Consider the following 8,105-nt stretch of genomic DNA (forward strand, 5'->3'; position numbering starts at 1 on the left):
TTTGTTTTTGCCATCATGGTTGATAATTTCATAGCCTAAAGACATTAACCCATGTTCCTGCTAAGAAAAACTGCTCTCTCAAAACCCCGCCCACCCGCTCTGTCGGCCCACTGTATTGATCTGTGTGCGCGCGTGTGCATCTCTGTTTTGTGTGTGTTTGTGCGCACGCGCTCGCAGGTGTCTGTGTGTGGGTAAATTAATAAACTACAATTATTAACCCATATTTCTGCTAAGAGGAGCAGCTCTCTGCATCTCTTTTTTCTCTCCCAAAATCCCGCAGCCCCGCCCACTCGCTCCGGAGTCTGCTCACTGCGTTGATCTGTGTGCGCTCGTGTCTGTCTGTGTTGTGTGTTTTATAAATATTACCCCGTTTCTGCTAAGATGAGCTACTCTCTGTCTCTCTGTTGTCGTTTTATTAACTCCCGAAACTCCTCACTCCGCACCGGAGTCTATCCACGTTGATCTGCGTGTGTACGTGTCTGTGAAAAAAGAAAAAAAAGTGTGCGTGCCTGTCTGTTTTGTGTGTCTCTGTGCTCGCGCGCGCACGTTTGTGTTGTGATTGTATGTTTATATCCGTGTCTACCGCCTGTTTAGACACAAAAACATGATCACATTTGTCAATCGTGGCATTTTATTGTGAAAAACTGGTTATATTTTGAAAAGAAACCGGATTTTCTCATGTATCTTGATGCAACTTGGGGCGCGCAACACAAGCAACTTTCGGGTGCGAAGCGCCCAGCTCCAGCAAGATCATCAAACTTTGAAGTAACGCGCCGCGATTTACACGAAGTAACTATAACGGCGTTACAGCGAGGATAAAAGTAATTAGTTAGTTTACTAAATTACTTGATTTATAACGCCGTTAGTAACGCCGTTATACTTAAACGGCGTTAGTCCCAACACTGGTGATCAGTATGCCACAGATATCCACTAGACCTGTTCTTCTGGCTCGTCTTGACCCACGCCTGAACTTCAGACACGCCTTTTACCCTCCGGTGCCTCTGCCTCACCCCTGCCTCCCCACTGAGTCCCCAACCAACCCTTTGGTCTTCGTGGATCTCTGCTGCCTCCTGGATTCCTCCACCTTGGTGGGTGAGATTATTTCAAGGAATGGCCTCCCTGACCTGAACCCGAGCGGTGTTTTGTTGTTGGACTTCTGTGCACGTCATAGTTTGTCCATAACAAACACCATGTTCGAACACAAAGGTGTCCACCAGTACACCTGGCATCAGGACACCCTAGGTAGGAGATCGATGATCGACTTTGTAGTCGTTTCAGGCGATCTCCGGCCGTGTGTTCTGGACACTCGGGTAAAGAGAGGGGCTGAGCTGTCCACTGATCACTACCTGGTGGTGAGTTGGATTCGCTGGCGGGGTAGGAGGCCTAAAAGACCCGGCAGACCTAAACGTACTGTGAGGGTCTGCTGGGAACGTCTGGCTGAGCCCTCCGTCGGGGAGGTCTTTAACTCCCACATCCGGGAAAACTTCAAGAGGGTACCGAGGGAGGTTGGTGACATAGAGTCCGAGTGGACCATGTTCTCCACCTCTATTGTCTCTGCTGCTTTCCGGAGCTGCGGTCGCAAGGTCTCTGGTGCCTGTCGTGGTGGCAACCCCCAAAACCGGTGGTGGACACCGGAAGTAAGGGTTGCCGTCAAGCTGAAGAAGGAGTCCTGGCTTGTGGGACTCCAGAGGCAGCTGACAGGTACCGGCAGTTCAAGCAAGCTGCGGCCCGGGCTGTGTTGGAGGCAAAAACTCGGTCCTGGGAGGAGTTTGGTGAGGCCATGGAGAAGGACTATCGGTTGGCCTCAAAGAGATTCTGGCAAACCATCCGGCGCCTCAGGAGGGGAAAGCAGTTTTCTGCAGGCACCATTTTCGGTGCAGGTGGGGATCTGCTGACCTCAACTGGGGACATTGTCGGGCGGTAGAAGGAATACTTTGAGGATCTCCTCAACCCTGCTAACACGCCTTCCGATGAGGGAGCAGTTGGGGTGGAACTGTCCATCACCCAAGCTGAGGTCACTGAGGTAGTAAAAGAGCTCCTCGGTGGCAAGGCTCCGGGGGCGGATGAGGTTCGCCCTGAGTACCTCAAGTCTCTGGATGCTGTGGGAGTGTCTTGGCTGACACGTCTCTGCAGCATTGCGTGGCAAACAGGAACCATACCACTGGACTGGCAGACTGGGGTGGTGGTTCCCCTTTTCAAGAAGGGGGACCGGAGGGTGTGTTCCAACTACCGGGGAATCACACTCCTCAGCCTCCATGGGAAAGTCTATGCCAGGGTACTGGAGAGGAGAGTCCGTCCGATAGTCGAACCTCAGATTCAAGAACAACAGTGCGGTTTCCGTCCTGGTCGTGGAACAGTGGACCAGCTCTACACCCTCTCCAGGGTGCTGGAGGGTTTGTGGGAGTTCGCTCATCCAGTCCATATGTGTTTTGTGGATTTGGAGAAGGCGTTCGACCGCGTTCCCCGTGGTGTCCTGTGGAGAGTGCTCTGGGAGTATGGGGTCCGGGGAGCCTTACTCAGGGCTGTCCGATCTCTGTACGACCGGAGCAGGAGTTTGGTTCGCATGGCCGGCAGTAAGTCAGACCTGTTTCCGGTGCATGTTGGACTCCGGCAGGGCTGCCCTTTATCACCGGTTCTGTTCATAGTCTTTATGGACAGAATTTCTAGGCGCAGTCAGGGGCCGGAGGGGATCTGGTTTGGGGACCACAGGATTTCATCTCTGCTCTTTGCAGATGATGTTGTTTTGTTGGCTCCATCAAGCCGGGACCTCCAGGATGCATTGGGGCGGTTTGCAGCCGAGTGTGAAGCGGCTTGGATGAGGGTCAGCACCGTTAAGTCTGAGGCCATGGTTCTGGACCGGAGAAAGGTAGTTTGTCCTCTCTCGGTGGGTGGAGTGCTCCTGCCTCAGGTGGAGGAGTTTAAATATCTTGGGGTCTTGTTCACGAGGGAGGGAAGATCGGACCGTGAGATCGACAGGCGGATTGGAGCGGCGTCCACTATTATGCGGTCGCTGTACCGGTCCGTTGTGGTGAAAAGAGAGCTGAGCCAGAAAGCAAAGCTCTCAATTTACCGGTTGATCTTCGTTCCAATACTCACCTATGGTCATGAACTTTGGGTCGTGACCGAAAGAACGAGATCCCGACTACAAGCAGCTGAAATGAGTTTTCTCCGCAGGGTGGCTGGGTGCTCCCTTAGAGATAGGGTGAGAAGCTCGGTCACCCGGAGAGAGCTCGGAGTAGAGCCGCTTCTCCTCCGCATCGAGAGTAGCCAGTTGAGGTGGCTCGGGCATCTGATCCGGATGCCTCCTGGACGCCTCCCTGGAGAGGTGTTCCGGGCATGTCCCACTGGGCAGAGGCCCCGGGGAAGACCCAGGACACGCTGGAGAGACTATGTTTCTCGGCTTGCCTGGGAACGCCTCGGGGTCCCCCCAGAAGAGCTGGAGGAAGTGGCCGGGGAGAGGGATGTCTGGGCATCTTTGCTTAGACTGCTGCCCCCGCGACCTGGTCCCGGATGAAGCGGAGGAAGATGGATGGATGGATGGACCATTTTTTTGCGGGTGACACATCGGCTCTAGGATGACGTCATGAGAGCGAAAGGCGGAGCCTCAGAGATCGAGTCGTTTTACATGTGGCTATGAAAAGAGTCCACAAAATTAACTCATATTTCATAAATAATTTATTTTTTAGTATTCCAAAGGTAATATTCGATCATTTATATGGATATAGTTTACTCTGAAAGACTTGGTATGGGCCCTTTAAAAAACAGGTGAGGCTGAAGTTGGCATCGGATCTTTTTTGGCTTCAACTTTTAAAGTTATGACAAGGGAAAATCTAGATCACATTTTAACGGTTAATAAATGAAATCTAGTGTACAAATACAGTTTAAAGCAGCTGAGGATGAAGATAACCACAAAAGTTAAGAGAAACAGGAAGTAAAAAAGAAAAACTTCGTCCAGGTTAGTCTGGGAAAATATGGTCTGATATTAGACCAGTCCATGGCCTGAAAGGTTGGGGACTGCTGATTCATGAAAACCAAATAAACAGTTAAGAATAAATACCCAAACAGCAAAGCCAACTGGCCAAATATGGTTTAAAAGTGTTCAAAAAATGTGAAACCCAAATTGGTTTGTCCACAGTTTCTGTGGTTACCCCACCTGTGTTTGTCCACATTGGCTTAAGTGGACACTGCCTGGTGGACAGCGGAGCTCGTTAATTTAATACAGAGAAGCATGCTATCTTGCTACAGAGGAGCTCGCTAGTTCAATACAAAGAAGCTCGCTAGCTCGCTGCAACAGAGCTCGCTAGCTCACTGTAGGGGAGCTCACTAGCATGCTACAGCAGAGATTGTTAACATGGTGCAAATAGCTTGCTAGCATTCTACAGCAAACAAAGGTGTGGCCACCACTGTGGACAAACCCATTTGGGGCCCACTTTTAAATCAACTTAGCCTTGCTGTTTGGGTAACAATCTGGGAGCTTTTGTGAGAGAAGTTCACTTAAGTTTTTTTTATTTTTTTTTTAAGTTTGAGATTTTTCTGGATGAACGTCATAACTGCCTCTGCCTCTTTTCTGTTTAAACCTTTTAACAATGTTTATGTTGTTTGATTTACTGTAACTTTTTAATTGTTAACACTTTTAACGCCGCTTTTCTCCTTCAAAATCTACTGGAATAACAATTTCAAAGTTACAGTACATTAAAGATTTTGTGTTTAAGAATCAACAGCGACAAATTTAGGTGTTAAAGGGTTAAAATGTTCAGAGGTAATTAGATAAGTGAGCACGTACATGCAAAAGTTGAAACAAAGAACTCAAAGTGTGGAGTCTCGTGCGCGTTTTGCTGGAGTTTGAATATAGTTAACCATCAACGGGGAGTCCCTGCAAATAAAGCTTCCTATTCTGCTCCTCCACGGACCATGAAATAGTCACTCAGCTCTGAAATGGAGAGAATAACTCACACAGAGAAACAGCAAGAAGTTCAGTTAGTTCTGCAGTGCAGGTAGGAGATAGATACTTGGAGGCACAGACTTATTGCAGCCCTCCATAGATATCTGCCAAAGTCTACACAAACATTAGAGAGGAAACGCCGAAACAAAATTACAGAAATCTGCTAAGTTTGACAAATGGCGGCGGCGGCGTTGCCACCAGCTATTAGCCTGCAATGATTAATAAGTGAGAAAATAATTGCACTTCATTGAGATTGATGACGCCCCATTTAACCTCCCCACTCATCCTGGCTGTGCCACGGAGCGGCGAGATGAGCCTCGGACACACTGCTGCTCCGCCGGCCTCATTGGCGCCCAACAAACACACACACGTGCGCGCAGACGCACACAGGGTCTGTAATGATCCTGAGGGGCATTTCTTAAGAGCCCGGCAGCGCGACGATCATAAGTTCATTGTTAGTAAGTGAAAAACAATGATCTCAGCTCTGGGAGGCCTCTGGGAGGATCTCACTCCACCAATATAGAAGCATTTAAGTGAAACACCATGGGGAATTAATGACAGCCGAGTCACCATTAACTCCTATGCTAACGAGTTCGCCGGCGTCGGCCCGATCTGAGGCGCCAAATGCGTCTGTCGCAAACAAAGCGATCCGGCAGCGGCCGTGTTATCCTCTCAGCCCGAGAAGAGACATGGCCAAGGTTATTAAAGAAGGATGTAGCCGAGCAAGATGGCCGCTGCTGTGACCAGAGGCGGTGTGCAGAGATAAATGGTTGACCCAGCCTGGTGTCAGGTTAGGATTGATGCCACTATCAGCCCCACTGCTTTCCCAATGATTTTCTCAAATCTCTGATAGAGTGTGTTATCTAGTTACTGGCATGAGGGCAACGGCCTGCAGGCACGGAGAAGGTCAATCTATGAGGACAATCTTTGTTGGACTAAATGAGAAAAAAGACCTCACAAAAAAGAATAAAAAGCAGCTGCAAGGTCTCTGGGATAAGATAAGCCAAATTACTTCTCTTTAGTAGAAGAGGCCTCGGGCCAAACATCAAAAAAAGAAGAGAGAAGGGGAAAAATTAAGTGAGGCTGTTGCAGATTTCACCTGGAACCGCCACTTCCTCCACTCGCTGTTGATTCGGCGTCTTTAACACCTTGAGGAATGGGCCCGCTACGTCCGCGGCGTTTAATCTGCATCGCAAAACAGGAGAGTCTCCGGGACGCAACCCAGCTTCGGCTCGCCAACCTCCATCCATCAGATCCAGGGGAAAGAGTTTGACTAATAGCTGGTAATTTACCAGCCCAGATTTTGATCAATAATTCCGTGTCAATAATGATGGAGAGGTGGGCGTGGGGGGGAACGATTCCACTCATTGTCTGAGGAAAAATGAGGCGGGTGGGGGTGCTGGACGTCACCTGAGGCTGCAGGCAGACGTCCACAGGTGCTCGGCCGAGGTACTGAGTGGAACCATCACACACCACCGGCGTCCCGGGAATCCGATCAAAACCGTCACAGAACCAAAACACGTCCCCGACGGATCAGCGCTGCTTTGTTTTGACGTTCAGTCATTTTCTGACAGATCGTATTGACAGAACCGCGATAAATGGACAGAACAATCTGTTTGTTTATGAGCCAGAACGCTCCCCAAACGCATCCAAGAAAAACATACCCGGTTATTCTGTGGTGTCTTAGTAGAATCATAAACTTTAACCTCAAAAAAATGATTTTGCAGAACATATTGGGAGAGAATCTCCATTTCAATGCCATAGGAGATAAAAAGGTCCATAAAAGTCCAACATACATGTCCGTGTGTGAAGTTTATTCATCAATAAAATGAAATAAATCTAAATGTCCAACATTTTTCTGGATTTTCACCTTTAGAAATCAGTTTTTACTTTTACGCCAAAATGATTGGATTATTTCATTCAGTTTGGTCTGGAGTGTTCAAACTTTCAGTGAAAAATACCAGATTTGGGAAAGTGAATATATTTAATCTTTTTAACCAAATTCAAGTTTAAGCTTGTTACAAATTGGTGACATTTATTTCCATTTTTGTAATTTAGTTTTAGCAAAAATATTCTGACTTTCAAATTTAAAAGTAATGTTAAATAAAAACGATTGAGACTTCAAGAAAGCTTAAATTCAATTCAATTCAATTTTATTTATAAAGCCCAATACCACAAAAGAATGGCCTCATTGGGCTTCATACCAATAATTGTACAGAAGCAGAAGGTCGGTCATCAAATATAAACAATAGCTAATTGCTAAACTAAACAGACTTAATGAAACTGGTTATCCCTATTCTTAGACCCTCCTTCCCATTAAGGCAAAAACTCCTAAAAAACCTGATTCAGGAAAAAAAGAAGAAACCTTAGAGATGACCACATGAAGGAGAGATTCTCTCGCAGGACGGAGAGGTGATTTACCAGGACTATTACAGAGGAATTAGCTTATCTAACTCTACAACTAGGTATTTGAATAGAGTTCAGCCAGATAGGACTGGGGGAAAGGTGGGGCGGGGTCCACATCCAAGACCAGCCAGAGGCGTGGTCCACAGCCAAGACCAGCCAGAGGCGTGGTCCACGACCAAGAATAGGACCACAGGCGATCCACCTGGAATCTGAAATGTCTCCCGCTTGCCCGGATCGGAGTGGGAGAGAGGAACAACACGTGAATCACACTGCACCAAACAGAAGCAGAGAAGACTCAATGAAATATATAATAAAGATGCTTAAAGAACTTCAGTTCATTTGAAAACATCAAATTCAGGGCAAAAAAGAAAAGCTGAATTATTCTTATAAATTAAAGAATTAACGTAATTAACTTAATTAAAATAATTATGAATTACACAAATAATTGCTGATTAATAAAGAAGTCCAAAACAGGAAAGTGAAAAAACACTCCTCAAAGACCTGTGTGATTTTTAAATACAATATTTTTCAGACAATAGGACACATTTCAGATATTTATATGTTCTCAAAAATGCTATAATCTGGTTCTCCTACTGTATGAATTTTTGATGCGTTTCCGTCAAACTGATTTTCTGTAGAACATGGTGTTAAAAATCTGTCCAAAAGTTTTAACTTGATACGTTCTGTCCTACAACACAATGAAGAGAAAAAGTAATAATATTGTTTTATATTTTGTCTTACAACTGAAAAATGTTGA

Source organism: Oryzias melastigma, linkage group LG24 (assembly GCF_002922805.2).
Source record: "Oryzias melastigma strain HK-1 linkage group LG24, ASM292280v2, whole genome shotgun sequence".
NCBI classification, from domain to species: domain Eukaryota; kingdom Metazoa; phylum Chordata; class Actinopteri; order Beloniformes; family Adrianichthyidae; genus Oryzias; species Oryzias melastigma.